The sequence below is a fragment of the Sardina pilchardus genome, chromosome 2 (genome assembly GCF_963854185.1).
Source record: "Sardina pilchardus chromosome 2, fSarPil1.1, whole genome shotgun sequence".
NCBI lineage: Eukaryota > Metazoa > Chordata > Actinopteri > Clupeiformes > Clupeidae > Sardina > Sardina pilchardus.
Genome location: NC_084995.1, coordinates 25,917,690 through 25,938,939, shown reverse-complemented (window position 1 = coordinate 25,938,939; position 21,250 = coordinate 25,917,690). Strand labels below are relative to the sequence as shown.

Here is a 21,250-nt window from a genome sequence, read left to right as displayed (position 1 = left end):
TCCAGAATTGTTGTGCTTTTTGTAGAGGTTTGCTGTGTGGATGCCTGGTGGATGAGACAGCCATGCAGCTCAGCTTGTGAGATTGGGCCCGGGGGGGTCAAGGGTTAATCATGACCTCCCTCAATAGGATCTCTCAATAAATTGCCTGCCATCCCTCTCTCCCCCCCTCTCACCACTACTGCTGCAGAGCAGCGGACCTTTGATCCAAATATCGTTTCAGGAGAGCTCCTCCTCCCCTGACTCACTCACGCTTCTGAACCCACACAGGCTTCTTGTGTGGTCCTATTACAGACACGAAATACACCCACACGCCAAACCAGAAGATATTAGAAATCCACATTCACAGCACTAACATGAAAACACCATGGCTGGGGCTACTATTGCCATACACTCAATATATAACACATCACCTTTTTCCCTCAGCATCTCCAAAACTATATAGTGTCTCATAGAAGGAATGGGATACATGAACAAGTGAATGACTGAGAATCCATCTTTAGTTCCTGCTGTGATTGAGTCCATGAGTCACTGGTCGCTAGTACAGTAGCTGTGTGTGGACAGACAGGGAGTTATGAGTGCTGTGGTTTGTGGCTGTTGTGTTTTGTTGTGGGGCGCTGCTCTTTATGACCCTTTTGTTGCCCACTAGAGCAGTAAAGGCTTTCATGTGGGGGCCACAAACTGCGCCTTACTAGGGATCTATCTGCCCCATATACAAGGCTCATTTCATCTACCGGGACTACTTCATACTCACAAACACACACTAAAACTCTCTCTGTTTCTCTGTTTCTCTCTTTCTCTCTCTCTTACAGTCAAACACACACACACACACACACACAGACACACGCAGACACACACACAGAGAGAGAGAGACACACACACACACACACGCACACAATGAAATGGTGGTAACATTCTTTGGATCATAATCAATGCCATTTATGCAGCGTTAGCCCGCGCTCTCCTCTTACAATTTAATTAATTCACTGGCACCATAAAACCCACACAAGCACAAAGCATCTCCCAGCGTCTGCCCTCCATGACTGGTTCCCTCCTCTTACAGTGACTACACTGAGCGTGGTCAACACTAGTGAACACATAGAAGGAATGAGTGCAATGGCATTGATCTGCTTTGCCATTTATGGACCATATAGAATACTATTTAGTATTCCTGTCACTATATTCACTAAATGTTCATCTCCGTTAATTCCAGGCAGTTGCAGTATACTGTAGGCTTGATACAGTGAGCTGGATGTTTTTATTGTAATCAGTGTTTTATGTTGATGCATTATGGGTCATGTCTGAACGTATATATATATATGTGTGTGTGTGTGTTGCTGCTGCTCCTCTTGCCGCTGCAGGAAAATACGCCGCAGGTCAATTATACAGGATAAATAAAGACTAAATAAGTTTACTCATTGTGAAAAGTACAAAAGAGTTGGTTGCCGTGGACACAGATGGACTAATGGCATTTGTGGTTTGATGCTGGTGTCTTTGTCGTGGGGAGTTGTATTTCATGACTCCGCTGTCATAGCCAGTTATCAGGGGGCTGTAAACTCTTTCATATGCACGAGGCACAATGCACACAGACCCACACACATCTGCCCACATGGTAAAGACAGTATCACATATCATCTGCATGATGTTAAACACTGCGCAGACAAAATTGATTCACACACACACACACACACACACACAGTCAGATCCTTGGACTCACAAGTGCATAAAACATGTGATATTTAGCTCAACATTCTTGAGCATATGCAGACCCCATCAAATGTACCGTAGTCATATTCCAAACAGCAACTCACAAACTTACATACAGACACACGTACATACAGTGCATATACACTTCCACGCATCATGTACCATGTATCTACTGCATTTCGTTGTCTTTGTATCTGTACTCTGCACAAAGACAATAAAGTAGAATCGGATCTAAAATCACGCACCAGTGGGTCTCTGCCAACAGCAGCCAGGGCTTCAATCTGCACTGGTCTTTTTGTTGGTAGAAATGCTAAATCAGTGATGGCATGTGTGCTGTTCCAGCCAAATTAACTCCTCGTTGGTCTCTCCCCAGGCCCCCTCACAGGCTCACCTCCAATGTGCCCTTAATTACATTACGACCCTTATCTGCACCTCCACATGATCCCTGCACATTACACCCGGTCTGTGCTGCTCCATTACCCCACGGCCCCGGGGGCGACACCCGAGAGGCCGCACCCTCCACCCCCGAAGCACAACCCCACCTACACACACACACACACACACACAGCTCCTCCCCCGGTCAGCACAGAAAGGCCCAGCATGAATCACCAGCGCACTCTCTAAAGCTGCCCACTCTCGGAGCCCAGCAGACCGTGGCTGAGTGAAGTGAAAGGCTTGACTCTGTAGACTCGAAGACTCAAAAAGCTAAATGTTGAGGGAGAGTGTATTAGTTTTAGTATGTCAGGGTTTTTTTTGGCCAGCATTGTTTCTTATAATGGGTGTATTTATATGTGTTATGTTGCTCTCTCTCTGTGTCTGTGTGTGTGTGTGTGTGTGTGTGTGTGTGTGTGTGTGTGTGTGTGTGTGCTTCCACAAGCGTGTGTGTGTATGTGTGTGCGCTCAGCTGAGCTGTTCCAGGGAAGACGGACTGCTTGATTACAGTGACTGCAGCTGTGGGGGTATCGGATGACACACACACACACACACTCAAAGAAGAATGATTGAAAAAAAGCTCACTCTCAGGGCTGAGGGGGGAAGAGAGCGAGACAGAGAAACTACCCATCCCTCAGATAGTGCTTGACCCGCTGGCCTGTCACTGAGCGTGACATGTTGTTCGGGGCAGGGCGCGGCCGGGTGGGGGGCTGTCCAGGGAGCGCAGGGTAAATAGCGCTGATGGCCCTGTCACCTCAGGGGTAGGAGAGAGACGGTGGCCGAGGGGTCAGGGGAGCTTGTCATAAACGCACCGAGGTAGGGGGGGGGGGGGGGGGGCAGACTGGGTGGTCCCCCCCATCAAACCGTTCCTCCTCTCTCACCATTTAACCTCCCATTGCCCGTAAACAGACTTGCAAATGGATGCACCAGCAGCCAGTGAGAGAGAGAGAGAGAGAGACAGAAAGAGGACTGAATGGTGTGAGTGTGTAATGTCTAACATGGCGTTCACATCACAGGATCACTCAGTCTGACACCAGATTGTTTTCTCCACGTTAATATGATTCATAACAGAACTTTGTGCTCGCCAAAATATCCTGTGTCACTGTCACCAGATGTCTTGTGATGGTGGTGTTGATGGCTCTCAACAAGGGTATATTTGAAAGATTCTAACAGACACCATGGCTGAAATGAATCATAATGGCGATATCCCTTCCCTACACAGAACTGTCTTGCAAACTAATACAGAAATAAACATTTTTCCGTGTGGGCTGTCGAAATAAATAGTCACGTCCTCCTCTGGCAGTTCATCAAACTCGAGTGACTAAATCTAGTTACATAATTTGCGGCGTGTTTCAAGTGCTTAATCTTCTTTGGTGCACGACCTGAATTAATTTCGGCTGGATTATTTCTGAAGTTTCAGACCTCGGAGCCGGCCGTGCCAACATTCATCCATCAGATCAGGGCATTTGTGTCAGGGGTGCCTAACCCTGATGGCCACGCTGGACCAGCTCCAGCAGGTCTGCGCCCAATTAGGAGTCCGGACGCCGCACCGCACCCCTCGCATGCCTCTCCTGCGTCCTTCACACCCCAACCCTCTGGTGTCGACCCCCCCCCCCCCCCCCCCCCCCCCCCCGACACACACACACACACACCTCCCTCCCCATAACTAGACTATAGGGCTGTGGTAGTGTGTGTGTGAGAGTATATCATCTTGATCAATTCCAAACTATAGCAAACCACACCAAGCTGTTTTCTCCCCACTGGACAGGAAGTGCAAGTGAGCTTTTCTCTCAACAGCGCTGTTCAATAGTCTTACCTGCTGATGGATTAGGGAGGCCGGTAAACAGTACAGGCTATGGATGCATTTCGCACTCGCACGCCACATCCCTATTAGATGTCCTAGCAGCTATTTGGCCGGCCGAGGAAATGTACTATTTATGGAGGGAAGTCCGCTGAAGTGGAGTTTACAAAGAAGAGAGAGCCGTTGCAGAGATTAATGTGCTGCAATTGTTTCATAAAATCAATTGTATCCATTTGTCCCCTTACAGCACAGCAAGTATCCACACCCACATGTTTCTTATGATTACCATCTGCGTTGATCAATATGAAATAGGGAATTCAAATTAAAAAGCAGACGTGGGGAAGGGGGAGGCCAACTAAAACTAGATCCCAGGATTGGATTGCTTTTATAATTTTTACTCAAAGTTCCTCTGCTCCTGGTAAACACATGTATATATCTCCTTGACACCATAATTGGTTTTTACGATGCTGGCGGGCAATTTCATGCTGCTGTGCAAACACCACTAATCTTTTCTTTTTTCCCTCTCGTGTTTACCTTGAAATGGAAAGACTCCGTTTAGACCTCATCCTCTTTCTCTTTCACTGCCAACTTTAATTCCTGATGTTTATCACGGAGTTGGCAGGGTCACAGTTTCTAATAGTTTGATCTTTCACTCTCAAGATAAAGAGGGCATATATAATATTCTGTACACTTTGGCTACGATTATGCCTCTAATCCATTTTCGAGCCTCTGAAATGATGCACTTTGGAAAAGATGTTTAAAATGAATATAGGGGCATTAGCAAAAATGTGAATATTATGACATAAACACACACGTTGTTTTCCCGTTCCCTTTCTTGATTCGTCATTCTTCATGCCTCTTGTCATATGACTGTTTCCTGAAGAAAATGATAGGTCAGCTGTATTCACTACCAACACTACCAAAATGGATTATGGATCACAAGCTTTTGTATATCTAACTGCCTTTTCTACCAGCTGTTGCCAAGTGAGGTGTGGTTTTCAACTTTAGTATGGACACAGACCAGTTCTAATACATTCACTGAATACTATACTGAGAAATTCCATTTCTAAAATGAAAATAGAATAATGTGGATGTACACAAACAACGAGAACATATTTAGGGTTATCTTGAACAACCCAGTGCCATAAACTGGGTGAAGGTGACAGAGGGGAGACTATTTAAAGCTGTACGTCAGGGACTTCAGCAGAAGACCCATTTCACAATATCAAGAGAATTCTCCTGTTGAGTCCCACTGCCGTGGTCTCTCTTGGGTTTGGTGTAGTTCTGTGCACTTGCTTCAGAAAGCACACACGCAGTTCTGAAGTGAAACGATAAAGCATGAGAGGGTTGTTTTTGTTTGGCCTAGTAAGTCTCAGATAACAATTGCATTCCACCAGTGTAACCATCATGCAATTTAATTTACTACATTGTTCTTGAACAGTTATTACTGTATTGTACAGTGACAGTTACTTTCCCTAAGTTATAGGTCAGATTGTGTTCCTATTCTGTTATTCTGTTTGTATTTATTACTATAATCAGTATTGTTTCATGTTGCCAAAATGACTTTATGACTTTATTCTGTTCATGTTTAATGATAATATGTATTGTTGTTATTGTAAGCTGATAAAATCATCTACTATGTAAATGAATGTGTCATATGTTTCATGGAATTTTGACTTCCAATGCAAAAATTGTTTTTCATTATTATAAAAGTAATTCATTATTAATAAAATGTGTATATCATTGTGTCTGCACTAAGCAATTAAGACAGTTCATATACAGTATAACAGCTAATTATGTTAAAATAGAAAGTTCAGAGTGAGAATTTGGATATTTCATAATGAACTATATGCCAATATTAGAAGCCGGGTGGTTGACGTTTTAGGCCGAAAAAAAGTTTTTGAAAAAAAAATCAGATATTATGCATGGAAATCACTTAGTTATGCTGTACTGACTCTCCCATTCCCAAAATATGTATGATCTTTTAGAATTTGTATTGGAATTCATATTTATTCACTAATGTCTTGTGTTAGTGACTAAAATTATCATATGGTGTGACATGAAAGTTATTGTGTGTAAAACTATGATGGGGTATATATTTTTTATGTGAGTCAGTGTATCATAATCTTCTATCTTTACTTCATCAAGATCTAGCATTTCCTTGTGGAAATGTATTATATTTTACAGTATATTTATTCATCAATACACAAAGTAAGGCATTTGTCCCTAATCTTTCAATAAACTTCATATTAATTTGGACATATCTTGATACAAAAGAAATGAAATGCATACAATGTTTGCTGACCCTATTTCCTATCTGTTCCATTCAGATTTGTATGATTTAGACTCCGAAAGCCTTTTTATTTTCATAATTTCTTGATGTTTCTTGATGTCACACCAAATGATATGGTGTCACACCATATGATAAATTACACCAAATAACAATCTGTTAACACAAAAATGTGAATATATGCATTTCACAAACAATAAATCACAGTTTAAGACAAATATATCACATAAAGGATCACTGTTAAAAACTCAAAACTTTGTAAAACAGAATTCCACCAGATATTGTATAGCACTTGGGTAATAGGTGGCACATATTAAATAATAAATGTTAACAAAATGTTAAATATGTTAAAATATGTATAACACTAAACTATTAATTAAACATATGTTTGAAAAAAACATTATTTATGTAGGAAAATACAGAGTATATCATATAGTGTGACAAATAAATCATATGGTGTGACAGCAAAACCCCATCACACCATATGATTTCGGGTCACTCCATATGAGGTTTCATGCACTTAGCAGAACAACGAGTCTTGAGGCTACATGCTAGGACCAAAATCATATGCTCACTTTAACATGGTAACATAGATGTAAAGGTAATTTTGACCAAAAAACTATTTACTTTTGAAATGTTCCTGAAAAATGGGTCACACCAAAAGACAGCGAAAAGTGGAACTGAGATAGGAGTGCTGGAAATACTTGATTTATTGAAAGAAATATGAGAGATAACTCAACACGTAAACTTTCAATGTCCTTCTGAGAAGTTATTATACTTCCTGAATGAGGATGGACCCCCTATCCCTTAAGGTCTCCACACAATTGCACATTTAAAAAACATAATTTAGGGTCACACCATATGATATTGATTTTTGGGACAAAATGTTTTTGTTTATGGCTTGTTCAAAAATATTATGCCTGGACTTTAAACACTACAGACTTACAAGTAGAAATCTTTAGTATTCATTGTATTTAAGTAATGGGAAATATATTAATTAGATTTTTTTTAATTCAAAATCAAACTTTATGAAATGGGCTCGGGACAGTCACGCCATATGAGCTTTTCCTGGTTTGGCTGAAAATTTTGAGAAATAGGAATATGACTGGCATGAATGGTCCATATGTTCATATAAAGCAGGTTTTTCTGAACAATATAACCACATTTATTTGCAGATTAGACATTTCTTTACTTCAGTTTGACACTTTGGACCAGAAAAAGGCCATGTCATGTCAACCACCCAGCCGCATTATTTGAGGACGGTTGCATTCCCATTAAAATAAGCATTTTTAAAAAATGCAACTTTCTACAATTCAACAGGAGTTCTGTTCCAGTATAAACTATGGGCACCTCAAGTCTCAAATCCAGATACAAAGACAAGTGATAGAACAGAATAGATACTGCTGGAAAATGGCATGTCGTGTCGTGCACAATGGGGTGTTATTTTGTGCACATGCATGTGAGTATGAGGTTATGAGATTCCATGTGTTCTCTCGTGGGAGAATAATCCCTCCGGCTCAGTTAGATTTGTCTTCAGGTCAGAACTAATTCACATACCACTGGGTGCCATGATCTCTCACCAGAAGGGATCACCTCTCTGCTCCCCAACTGTTTATTTATCTCATATTCGTGACCGCAGAAATCGTCTTACTTAGCGCATGTTACATAAAGAACAAAAGGGTCATGTAAGGTCAAGGAATGCAGAACCTCTGAACGAAAATGAACCTCAAATATTGGCCATACCCTGCACATGTTTTGGACAAGTTGGGTTAGCACTGAGTGAATGCATCAAACTTACAGTACACTCTAATCTTAGGTTCTCAGGAAATGTGATCATTACAGAAATTGGCATCCATGGCCTACTGGATAGGGAATTGGACTTGTGACCGAAGGCTGACCGGTTCAATTCGCTGGCACGATAAATGTGTGTTGGGGGAGTGATCAAAACAGCTCTCCCACATCCACATATGCCCTTGAGCACCTAACCTCCAACTTCTCCCCGGGCATATTACTGTACTGTAAGGGCTGCCCACTGCTCCAGATGTATAGGAGTGCTCCTAGTGTGTGTGAGCTCCCAGCTTACTGCTCCGTGTGTGTGTGTGTGTGTGTGTGTGTGTGTGTGTGTGTGTGTGTGTGCACAATACCCCCAGAAGGGTAAAATGCAGAGAACAGGACAACCCCTGTCTTAGAGACGGTTGTGCATTTCATGCTATGCTCTATGCTATATTTTCAGGCACTGTTAAACTTTCTTATCAACGCTGTACAGGCTACAGTAAGCTCTGATGTTGAAAAGTAGTCTCTGAGATATTGCTCTCCATATATTGCTCTATAAATCAACACATTGTACATGACCTTCACCAGGCATCACCCCAGCAAGTAACTATAGAAGTACCTATAACTGGCGAGGTCAGGGGGTTGGTGCACAATCATGATGGGCTTCCTCCCTAACTGCCTGACTTGCTGATACACGCTACTGATCACAGCCCCTGCACTGAAATCCTAAATCACTCGCCGTTTTAAAGCAGGAACCCACAGAGCAGCGGAGGATCCTCCTGACCTGAGAACAGAAGACCCCATTAGCTGTCTTGCAGCTCACTGTTCGTCATGCCGCAGGGATACTCAGAGGCAGCACTCCATTAGTTCTCTGCAAGAAAATATCTTTTCCCCCAGGTGATGTTCCCGGCTCCTTCAGTGTGACCTCACAGCTGAAGCACCCCCCCTACCACCCACCACACACACACACACACACACACACACACACACACACACACACACACACACACACACACACTTCATCTGGGATGTTTTCCATTGGATATTTTGTAATGCTCTCTCTACTCAGAGATGTCAGGCAAACTTGAGTTGATGGTTGTGGTTTGGTATCCTATGAACCAGAAATGGCAATAAAAACACCCATAATGGAAGTGAATAAAGTAATAATATGCCTAAGAACTCAAGACAGGTCCACACACAGCCACAATCCCAACCCAGTACTCTTCTCCACAGAGATTTCCTGCTGCCTCCTCTACTCTTTAGGACTGTGCTACAGTATGTGCTCAGCAGGGACTAGATAGGTCAAACCAATTACACATCTTTGCCCTTTTTAGCAAGAAAGGAAGACACAGATCTGCCCCCATTCGTTATTTATCTCTCCTGGGAGGGTTCAATTCGAGCGCCGCATTCAATTAGTCTGCCATTCCTCTGTAAGGCCTGTCCATACCGGAACACAAGCAACACAACACCAGCTGGTAGCAGTGAACACTCGGGTCACAGTAAGCCTCTGGGATTGTCCTGACTGCGAACAGACCTCAAAACACACTGAATATGACCCCCTCATGAAGCCATTTCTATGCCTAGGGACTATCAGAGTGCGCTCTCCAAATCTCAGGGGTTCGGGCATATGCTCACACTGTGTGTAAGCACTCGGGACGCCATATGTGTCGGCTGCATCGCTATCCTACTTCACGCTCTCTCTCCCTGTGTCTCTCTCTCTCTGTCTCTCTCTCTCTCCCACTGTCTATCTCTCTCTCTCTCTCTCTCCTTCTCTCCCGCTGTCTCTCTCTCTCTCTCCCACTGTCTCTCTCTCTCTCCCTCTCTGTCTCTCTCTCCCTCTCTGTCTCTCTCTCTCTCTCTCTCTCTCTCTCTGTCTCTCTCTCTCTCTCTCTCTCTCTCTCTGTCTCTCTCTCTCTCTCCCCTGTCACCACTGTATCTCTGAGGTGTTTCTCTAGAGGACATGAATGCACTCCTCCTGCTGCCGTGCACCCTCGTGTTTAACACCCATTCCTAATGGATTTATTTTACCGGGCTTTAATTGTGGCTGCCGCCATACGGAAAACATAACATTATGTGTCTCTGCTTCCATATGTAAAGTAAACTGCTCTTGCAAGATGCATCAAGGTGTCTTCGAGGAACACAAGATGTCTCTTAAGTCTGCCTGCAGTTGATCCTTTTCCTCCGGATGAATGTGTTATTTTCCCTGTTGTTGTTGTTTTCATGTTTTCACAGATAAATATATCTCATCCTTGTGGCAGCACTATAAAAAGGCATCCATACTTAAAAGCAACCCTTTCTGTTCTCCTGAGACAGAGTGAGAGTGAGGAAATGTATCACCGGTGTTTGTTTGTTGATGTAATAGATGCACATCAAGCTGGCGGTGACTCTGAGACTAACGGAGAGGCACAAGGTTTCATCTCACTGCATAATGCCCAAACACTGCTCATGAATCACATCCAAACAGCCATTAAATTAAAAAAAAGTGTGCGACGTTCCAATAACACTGACAATTTGACATCTTAACCACCTCATTTTGCTACCTCAAAGGTTTCTTAAATGAGCTAATTCCCTCTTTAAAAACATAGCCAGAGGTGTTTTTTTTCATTCCCGCTCACTCTCTGTTTGTGGGTTTCTGTGTGTGTATGTGGTGTATGTGGGTGGGTGTATGCGTGGTGTGTGTGTGTGTGTGTGAGTGTGAGTGCGTGTGTGTGTTTCAACTGAGTGGGAGGCAGGGCGGTGCAGTAAGCAGCAGATGGGTGTACAGGAGTGGTTCCCAGGTGCTGTGCTGTCACAGGCAGAGCTGTGATGTTTGAGGAGGTTAACCCTCTAATCTCTCCCTCTCTCCCACCCCTGCCTCCACACCACTTCAATCACTGCCGCCCGCCGCTCCTGATCTCTCCACGGCAACATGGCTGCTGTGTTTTGGACACAAAAGGTGTGTGCCTTGGTGTGTCAGTGGGGGGGGATGTGTGTGTGTGTGTGTGTGCGCTTGCATGTTAGAAGAATATTTGCTCTGCTGTGCAGGGGCAAGTTCATTAAGCCCTCAAAGGGAGCCGCCGTGTCTCTGATAAAGTTGTGTTTGTACTCGCCTCCGTCTTCCTGGAGTAGAGCAAACTGCGGGCTCTGAGTGGCCTCAGTTACATCAGAGCAGCTATGATAAAGGGCTGGACAATGAAGGGTGCACACATACCAACCTTTTGCCTTCTAGTACTGAACTCATGACTGACAGGTGGAGCTAGTACAACGACAAAAACACAGTGTGTCAGTGCTCTGGGGGATATTCATCATCAGCATGCACATCAGAATATCACACAAGACCGCTGAGAACACCTAGAGCAATATGAAGACATTTGTTTGTATTGTATGTATTTTGAGAGAATACAATTGTTTTTGTATGTATTTTGAGAGAATACAATTGTTTGTATTGTTTGTATTTGGAGAGAACACATTTGTTTGTATTGTTTGTATTTTGAGAGAATAGATTTGTTTGTATTGTCTCTATTTTGTCCACTTTTATCAGCTTTGCACAATACAAATATACCCTCATGAACAGCACAACAGTAAGTCAAAATAAGCTGCTTGATTTCAAACGTCACAATCAATCACTCTCATAACTCTTACTGAAATGTGTCCTACCGGTTTCCAGTAGTGTTGAAATGGCTTTATTTGAAAGAGCACTCAGAGAGATTACACATCTAAACAAATTGGAAACATGTGTATGACAAGAGTATAATGATAAATGAGAAACTGGAGAAATGTTTTTCAAAAGGTATGATGGCAATCAATTACAGAACGGCACAGCTATACAACTATGAAATATAAAGGGAAGAGAGAGATAGAGTGTGTGTGTGTGTGTGTGTGTGTGTGTGTGTGTGTGTGTGTGAGTGAGTGAGTGACCAGATGAAAGAGTGCATAAGTAAATATAAAATACATGTATGGCTGTATGGACATGGGGGACGTACAGCACAGGTGGATGAATATAAACATGAGTAGAAAAGTACAGATGGGTTGCTGCAGCTAATTAAAATAGAAATATAAGTCGGACCATGTTTGTTTGCCTTCCGTGCCACACGGAGGTCCTGTGGAGGCAGTAAGGCACAGCAGGGCTGTCTGTATGACTGAGCGAACGTGAGATTGAAACAACTGAAGCTGAAATAACTAAGGCTGAGGCCAGGTTTGCTCTCAGAGGACTTTAATTGGGTTTGTGTTCCTGCATCATAATGGCTTCCTGCTCTCTCTCTGCCGGCGGAGCTGATCCCTGAATTTCCCAGAGTGCTCGGCGGGCCGGGTCCCGGGTGAGCCTCCCGCCTCAGACCAGCAGCAGAATATTCATGCTGCTGGGAGGCTGAGGGGAGGCGGCCATGTTGGAGTGTGCTGACTGCCGAGAGACCTGCTAGCCTGGGGGACAGGACAGGAGAGCAGGGTTAACAAACAGCAGTCTCCTCCAAAAACACTTTCACTCTCCTACGCCAATTTACAGAGTGGAGCTTCAACTTTTTTATTGTTCATTCACAACCTTTCAAAAACTCTGGTGCACAAACAGTGTGCTTTTCTCCTGCAGATATTACTCCTAGCTGCGTAATTAACTCTAGTTTAATTATTCAATTAATATGATACACCTCCAATAATATTTTACTTTACCAATATTCATAATTAAAAAAGGTTAGTGGGCTAGACTCAATTTTACAGCTCTTGCAAAAAAAAAATCATAGCAGAAGAGACTGCCTCGTTGCGGTGAGAGACCTTGAAATAGTTTGTCAAGTGCTGTCCTTTTCCGCTCCAGCTGGTCTGAAAACACAACCAAACAAAAACACCCCGGGGGATATGAAACTGCAATATAAGTTATGACTTTAGAAACCATGTTTACTGGACTAAATTAGTGATGAGTACTGGCCATCAGTCGTCTTTGAGCCTAAAATACCCCGCACGTAAAAAATTCTCATTCACAAAGACTACTCTTGAGGATTTTAGGATTGCATACTTCCAATATGAGCAGTTGCATTGCTGTGATTCTTAGAAAAACAGAAGAGATTTTCACGTTTCACTTTTGTTTGTGATCTCTCTGCTTAGGCTACTTGTCAGGAATTTCAAAAACGAAATATCAAGTGCTTAAACTATAGACATATGCCTGTAAAATTTGTTTGTAAGCTACATCATCTAAACTTGATGCTAAATATTGATTCTGCACCCCTTGAATGAATAATTAATCACAGGTAGATCAAGAGCATCAACAAATATACTGTATATGGTATGAAGCATTATAAATAAGCAAATGTTATTAACCTCAGTCAATAGGCCAGAAAAGATTGTATAGTGACGCACCTTGCTCCCCTCTCAAATTTGTTTTTCAAATTCAGTGTCACGTCTTGATGAGTGGATTACAGACACAGTGAGTGACCCAGGGGTATTCCCTAAGAGTCTTAAATCTGACAGGCTCCCATTAGATAAGCAAATGGCAGCTTGGATGCATAATTCACATGGGCTGAGGAATCAGGGGGTGATTTAGCAGCGTTCTTGTCAAGCACCTTTTGTAAGAGGCAACAGAATACTGGATCCAGAGGCCTACTTGGATTGGTGATAAAGAAACACAGACTTAGAAGTTGCGAAACAGAGGATATAGGTGCTGTGAGGATTGAGCTGGAGCAGCGGCACTTGAAGATTCAAAAGCATCGACGGGTGCATCTCACTGCCGCCTTTCATTCTCTCTCTCTCTCTCTCTCTGCCTCCCCCTCTCTCTCTCTCTCTCTCTCTCTCTCTCTCACATCCTCCTCTCTTAAGCCCCGGCAATGCAAATGCGTTGAGTGGATCTGGTGTCTGTGGTGAGGAAAGGATTGCTGAGGCGTGGAGCTCCACTCACTGAGACAGATAATTGAGACTTCAGCATCTGCTTCTCCCCGATACAGAGAGAGAAGAGAGGCGAAGGGACGAGAGGGACATTTCACTGAGCAGACATCATCTGAGCTCACAGAGCGGACGGCAAAAAAGGCCATTTGCAAAGGAGCCGCGCATCATTTTTATGTATGTTACTGGAACACATGTGCCTCTCTTACATGGCAGCGCTAATCCAGCCATGCAAATCCATGTAGAAAGTGCTCCTTTTGTGTGTAATCCCAACAGAGTTTTCATGGGATTAAAACAAAGGGAAAGCAAATCTGCATATTATATATGGCCAAGCAGTCTTAAAAAGGCAACCATGGTGTATGCTCATGCCAAAAGTGGTAGGTGGAGCTTTTGCACTTCTCTATTATTGTATCAGCGGTTCTTCATAATCTTTTATGAAAATGATACCGTGTGTGCCGTTGATACTGTGATTAAAATTCAGTCAGCTCTTATCAGCTTGCTTTTATTTCCCCAGAGTAATAAGGGAAGTTGGATAGCATTTCATTTCAAACCACCTCATTTCATAAACACAGCCCACATAAGTTACAGCCAACATTCAAGACTTCCGTGCATGTCATAAAAGATCCTTATTTGCATAATTTCTGAAAAAAAAAAAAAAAAATGTAGAAGACATGTAGCAGCTTCAGTAAATAACACTGAAAAAAGGAATTATTGTGTACATTGCACAAACACACTTTCTCATTCCATAACACCTGCAAACTATGTTAACCTGCACCATCACCCAGGCATACTCACACAAATAACACAATGGCTCATGCATCAGAAAGATAAAAAGACAGATGTAAAAAAAAGCTTCTGTTGCTCCTCTGTTGCACTCTCTTGAATATGAAGGAGTGTGAAGGTTATCTGCTAAATGAAGCCATAAAATGGATCTTCCATAATTGAGGATCCATGGCGTTCCCATGTATTCATCATCATTTGCCCGACTGATGACCTTTTACTCTAATCTTCACCTTTACCCCCACCCCACTAATGCACGGCGATTAGCTAGCACAATCCTGAATACACATAGCTAAATCCCAATGACTGTTGAATACATTATAAACAGCCATTTGCTGGGTCTCATCGACATTCCATTATGTGTGACTGAACATCCGCCCCCCCCTTCCTCTTTCACTGTCTTTCTCTGTTATGGGATCCCCCCTTTCTCCATCACACATTCTATTTCTATCTTCCTCTCTCTCTCTGGCCCTCATTACTTCCAGGGAGCATTACGCTCTGGATTTTCTGCATATATAATTCAGTGATCTTCACTCTTCTCACATTTTCAAAGTCACTTCATCTCTTCATGATTTTGCGATTATCTTTGTTCACACAAGTCAACAGATTTTTTCTCCTGAGTTTAGACCAGTTTCTTCTACTCTGCCTGCCCCCAAATCAGGTAGGCTGTTCTTCAGGGCTTGTTATAACATTGTGATAATAAAGATTTAATGGCAATAATAAACTTGACTTTCAGGGTATTTTTGGCTTACACCAATGCCATAGACCAATCTGCTTATATTTGTTGCTGAAGAAGTCATCATTCCGAGTACACATACTCCAAAAAATCCCTTCTTTTCAAATGTTCCAATACAAAGCACACCACATCATACCTCCAAGGAGCGGCAGAAGTTTGTGAAATGTGGTTTGGAAGCAAATGAAGCAGTCAGTGAAACAAAGATAAGACAGAAGCCTGCTGTGCACTCTGAATTATGCATTTATCGACACCCTCAGCAGATTTGTTTTGACTTTTCGCAAGAGCATTTCTATACCATGATGTTGGGGGTAATTACAAGACTGGTGTGAACTGTGAGACTTTGCAGAGATAATCTTCAGCAGCACTCTGGGGAAAGGAGTGGGGAATTTAGATTATGAAGGCAAGAGCATGTGTGTGTGTGTGTGTGTGTGTGTGTGTGTGTGTGTGTGTGTGTATGCAGTGCTAGGTACAACATATACCACATTTGCTTACACCCTCTCACAGAAAAAATGGCACAGTAGGGGTGTAATGGGTACAGTGTGGCAGTACTGTCAGGGTACACAAATACTTGTTTACCAGTAAGTCTGTTTGCAAAGGGTAAGCCTCGGCAAAGACACATTGACATTCATTTATTTATTTATTCAAGACAAAGGTGGGACAGTGATACATATCTGGACATCATGCCATACAAAGATAACAAACAAGGTATAGCATTTGGGGACTATGACAGCATGCCACTGTTTGCAGCACAGTGAGCACACGATAAAGCTATCTTGTCCATTCAATCCATGCACTCAAGCACATGTCACTGTTTACTAAATCGTATGGGTTGTGTGGCCATGGAGTGGCCTCTGTTTGTTATCTCTTACCTTTGAAGCAGAATATTGTGAGATGTCATGAAGCCAGCAAATCAAAACAATTTCAGATCTGACTATTTAAAAAAACAGAAAAAGAAAAATAAATGTCAGGGATTTTCCACCATGCCAGTCACACACACATGGGAGGTGATCTGAGAGAGAAATAGGAAGGAGACACCTCCAAATCTAGCCTGGGAATGTATAAAACATATTGCGAAAATTAAGGGAATCAACCATCACAAATCTCAAAAAAGCTCTGCTCTGTGCAGTTATTTTTGTTCCCTCTCGGATCAATGGTGGCTCTTGTAAGTCCTAAAGCAGGAGTAGGCTAGTGAAAGTACCAGGCTAACACTGGTATGTCTAAACACAAGGCTGATCAAAAGGCTCAGACCAGTAGCCTCTTGCTCCACCTGACCGGAATCCAATTAAACCTTTATGGTTCTTTCAGAGGGGGGTCTAAGATTCTGGGGAGTGGCGAAGGAGAGAGAGAGAGAGAGAGAGAGAGAGAGAGAGAGAGAGAGAGAGAGAGAGAGAGAGAGAGAGAGAGAGAGAGAGAGAGAGAGAGAGAGAGAGAGAGACTCAGACATAAAGAAAACAGGCTATAAAGAACCACCTGCCCCTTCATGTAGCCTGTGGGTGAATTCAAATTAAACTAGACTTTCATGGATTTACACAGCACCTTACACTGCAATCTCAATTGGATTCTTTGAGACTTTAGAACAGGGATGGGCAACTTTCATGACTAAGAGGGCCACATTTTTTTATCATCACCATCAGAGGGCCAAATGTGGCCGCGCACTTCCGCACATCTGATGCTGCAAAATAATTCTGAATAAGAACGAAATATGTCAATTTTCATGCTCAAATGCATTTTTTACATAGACTCCCTAACAACAAATACAAATATTTTACAGCCAGTGATAAGTATTATTTTCAGTGCAAAGGGCTCACATAAATCACCATTCAATGATGGCACAGAATTGAAAAACAATGGCCCATCATGAAGTGCAACAAGCCTCATATTCAATGCATTTATGCTCCCACTCCATTTTTAAGAATTTATAGACATTCCCTAACGTCCATAATGAGAGTAGGTCTACAGATGTAACATGTAACATCCATCACATCTGTACTCTCATCCAACGCCAACAAGTAAGCTACAGTAGGCCTACTTGCAGTCATGCATGATTTGTCTCAGCTCCCCGCCTCGACATTATCAGAATGTCAACAATTATGCGCGTCACCGTGCGTCGGGACAAATATACCGTTTCGAAGTTTTTACCTCCACTACGCACCCAAACAATTTCGCCATCTGATATAGCTTCTTTGCTTTGGCAAGCTCAAGCGAAACAGCAAAAGACGGATTCCTGTGTAGTTCTGGCAATTAGTCGCTATTGTTAGTGTAGGCTAGCCTACTTTTGATTTGAGGTCGGCTACGACAGCGGCCGAGAAGCTCCGTGTGTGTAGGGCAGGCTACTTCTGATAACTTTTCGCAAGGTGTTGTAGTGGCGACTGAAGTTTAAATCTTTCATGGCTGATATAGTTTCTAGCAAAACTTGACATGGGTTTGCCTTACCATTCTATGAACAGACACTGCTTCCGATTTTGACTGAAAGGTAGCCTACGGTTTTCTAAATGAGTTTTCTACTTTTCTTCTATGTGTGCACTGTTTTTCCTCAGCGATGGTAAAGGTCCGAGGGCCCGAGATGGTTTGCATAGGAGGCGCTATCTATCGGCGAACAGTAAAATTACAATGACGGTGCGGTTAAAAAAAAACAAAAAAAAACACGCATTTTTAATCACAGTAAAAATGACCATCCGCGGGCCGCACTGAGTGAGGAGGCGGGCCGCATGTGGCCCGCGGGCCGCCAGTTGCCCATCCCTGCTTTAGAATAACATGCGTATAGTGTATAGTTTTTTTTTTTTTTTTTTTAAAGGGAAAAGAAATCTGAGAACAGCACATGCTCAAGCAATAGTCTGCATCCACCCTTTCACAATGCGGACATCGGTCTGAATCCCCACTCCCAAGAGGGTCTGTAGGCTACACGAGCAGAATCAAGGAATGACACACTGATTCCCTATACGAGATTGGTGACGTCAAGGATTTGGAAAGGTACGCGTCCCAGTCAGACTCAGAGCGTCTTTCTACTGCTATAGCACTGTGTCAGCGGAGCGCAAGCAGTCTGGAAAAGTGGATAATGCCAGCGCAACCGAGTAAAATGGAGCTATTGAGGGTGTGCATCACAGGGCGTTAAAGGAAAACTGACGATAGACAACTAACCGGATCTATTCATGTGTGCGACTTAAGCATTGTGCGAAATGCTCGCATACACAGTTTGTCGAGATTTCTTTGGATTTTTCTGATCGGAACTTTGGTGTGGCTACATTCATTCTGCTGGTCTGGTGAGTAGGCTACTGATTATAACTGCATGCCAGAACATGGAACAAACGAGAACACGCTTAAATACAGCCCAAGGAGAGACCACTGACAGCTTGACTTAAATATCCCAGGTCTATGGTCGAAGACTACCAGCAGCCTCACGCTCGTACCAAGGCTACTGGCAACATTTCGTAGTCCCACCGTTAATCTTCTGAACTCATTGCCTAGCCTGCAGGTCCAGTCTTTGACTGGAAGCCTAGCCTATACGTTGTTAAACCATAAATTAAACAACTCCTGCAAATGTAAGTCTGTTTAACTGCTCACCTTATAGCATACCGTTTCTCAGAAGCAGAGTGAACAGAGTTCCGAAGAGCGCATCTAATCTAGGCAACAGTAGTGAGAGAGCGCCATCAATCGCCGCTCCTCGGCTGTGATAGTCAAGGCAATGCTTTCGGGCCAAATAGCGGTACTGCTTTTTGCAACGACAGCCTTTAGTTGTAGACCGATTTTGCCAAGGCGTTTAGAGGACAAGGAAACGGATAGGCTACACTCACTCAATTAATGGATTTGTGTCAGACCGTTTAAGAAATTAAATGAAAACCAGATTGCCTTCTGTCTATCAAAATATATGTTTAGCCTTTAAGGTTGCACCAAAATCTCAACAGCTGCATGAAGCAGTTGAACAGCAAGACCGATTTTTTAAAAGTGATTAAGTTGTTCATTATACAAACTTTAAAAGACACCATACATTATATAATACCATATATTATAGCCTAATTGAATGTGCATATCATTTCCTAAGCATAACTGGTTTCAAAATAACCAGATGTGTGAGAGAATCCTCATGCGCAAGAAACCTATCCACAGAATAATAACAATTAAAAACAAAACCAAACTTCATTGTCATTAAATGATACCTCAATCTATGCCTATTATAAGTTGATACACATATGTCAATTAGCTTTATTTCGCTATTTTGAGACCGTTCTGATGATCATGGGTTGTTACATGTTCATGCCACCAGTAAGTAGATCCGGACGAGCGGAAAGATACTGTGCAGGCGCGCGAGAGAAAGAGAGCAAGGAGAAGAGAACAGGCACTCAGCGCGAGAGAGCGCAGGGCGAGAAGGTCTGAGTAAGGAGGACGTCGATACCATGCAGAAAATCGGATTTTTTAAACCACATGAAAAGCCTCCCTATCAAAGCCGTTAATGAGGGAATAGGTATGTACACAACGGAATATATTTGTTGCCGAAGGTAGTCTATATGGTTTTACACGTCTTCGTTGCCATTTTCTATGGGAAAAAGTTGCGTTCCCAAAGTATAGCCTGCGGGTAGTCTTTTGTAGTTGCAAATCTGAGTCTGTGATTTGACTTCGGGGCTTGAGAAAACTTACTTTTAAGAGCAGGAGGTTGCCGTATACGGTGAACGTTAAAAGTTGTCGTTCGTTTAGTGTATGTGTGTCAGCTCTCCGTTTTCTAGGGCTATGTGGGCTTCGTTTTCTGTTGGTGGAGCCTATGTGAACAAACTATAGCCTACATCTGGCTAGCGCACGGCAGCAGTGTCTGATTCAATGGTTGGGGGTGCAGGCAGGTGGGGGATGGGGTGTGATTTTTTTTTCTTTTAGCAGCGAAGCAAAACTTCAGTTATTCTTTGGAAGTAGGCTATTCGTTTGAGATTTTTGTGTGAACTTATAAACGTGTATGTTAGGAATCGTGAAGGACAAGTAAACGAGTGTATTGATTTGTGACTTTTGTAAAGGTAGCCTAAAGTTAACTAGTGTCAATGCATTTGACTAGCCACCTTTCTTTAGGGATTGCTTCGCTATCTGTTGAAGTAGGCTACAATGCATCCCGGGATGTTAGCATCGCTGTGTTTTTATATACACATTACTGCATACTACAACTAAGCCTATGCGTATGAATAAAATATGGATTCATTTTAAACGTGCAAGACAGGCCTACACGTTAATCAGCACAGCAACAAGCAAGAAAGTTTGCCAATAAAATAACGAATTTACCGTAAACTATTTGTCTGTCACCAGGGGTTATCTAGTTTTTGATAACAAATTTAGAAGCGAGTAAAACCCCACACTTCTGTTGTAGTAATTTTAGGCGAAAAGCCATACAACTCATTTTAGTATAACCTACCGTCTTTCATTCTGCAACGGGTGTGCTCCAAAGTTCTGTTTATTTTAGCCGCGCCAACCAGACGGTGGACATGCCAGCTCACAACTCCTGAGAGGGCCCCCGTGTCTGATATAGAATCGGCCCGTAGATCCGTATCACTGGAGATAGGTTTTGAAATGTAAGAATGAGAAGGGTATTTTTACATGCTGCCAGTCCAGTTGCTATACGATGTATAGTCTCTCAAACGATCTCACTGCATTTATCAAAGCGTTGCTGTTAATGTAGGCTTCGTTTGTAACTCAAGCCCGGAATATTTTAGATAGGCTACATTATGCCACACAGATCAGAGGATAGTAAAGATGTACGGAATGCGAAATAATAATACAGCCTATGATTAATGCAAATAACCTTTTACTTTGATGTGATGAAGTGTGTAATAATATTGCACGATACATTATTTTACACGAGCGCTTGTATGATAACATGTCTCATTGTGGAATTGTCCACATTTCTTTGCGGACTGAAATT

General features: G+C 42.7%; 1 protein-coding gene and 1 long non-coding RNA gene across 2 annotated transcripts in view; one reads left to right on the top strand and one right to left on the bottom strand.

Annotated features, from left to right (window-relative positions):
- Positions 1–12,206: 12,206 nt before the first annotated feature.
- Positions 12,207–16,289, bottom strand: LOC134068046 (uncharacterized). The gene is made up of 3 exons (XR_009936587.1): positions 16,227–16,289; positions 12,744–12,788; positions 12,207–12,398 (listed from the first exon to the last, which is right to left on the bottom strand). It is a non-coding gene; the product is annotated as an uncharacterized LOC134068046 (long non-coding RNA).
- A 3,414-nt stretch (positions 16,290–19,703) lies between these two features.
- Positions 19,704–21,250, top strand: part of fat1a (FAT atypical cadherin 1a) — a 78,154-nt gene continuing 76,607 nt past the window's right edge. Inside the window, 1 exon segment of the mRNA XM_062523542.1 lies at positions 19,704–19,816. The gene's annotated coding sequence lies outside the window, so the exon portion shown is untranslated.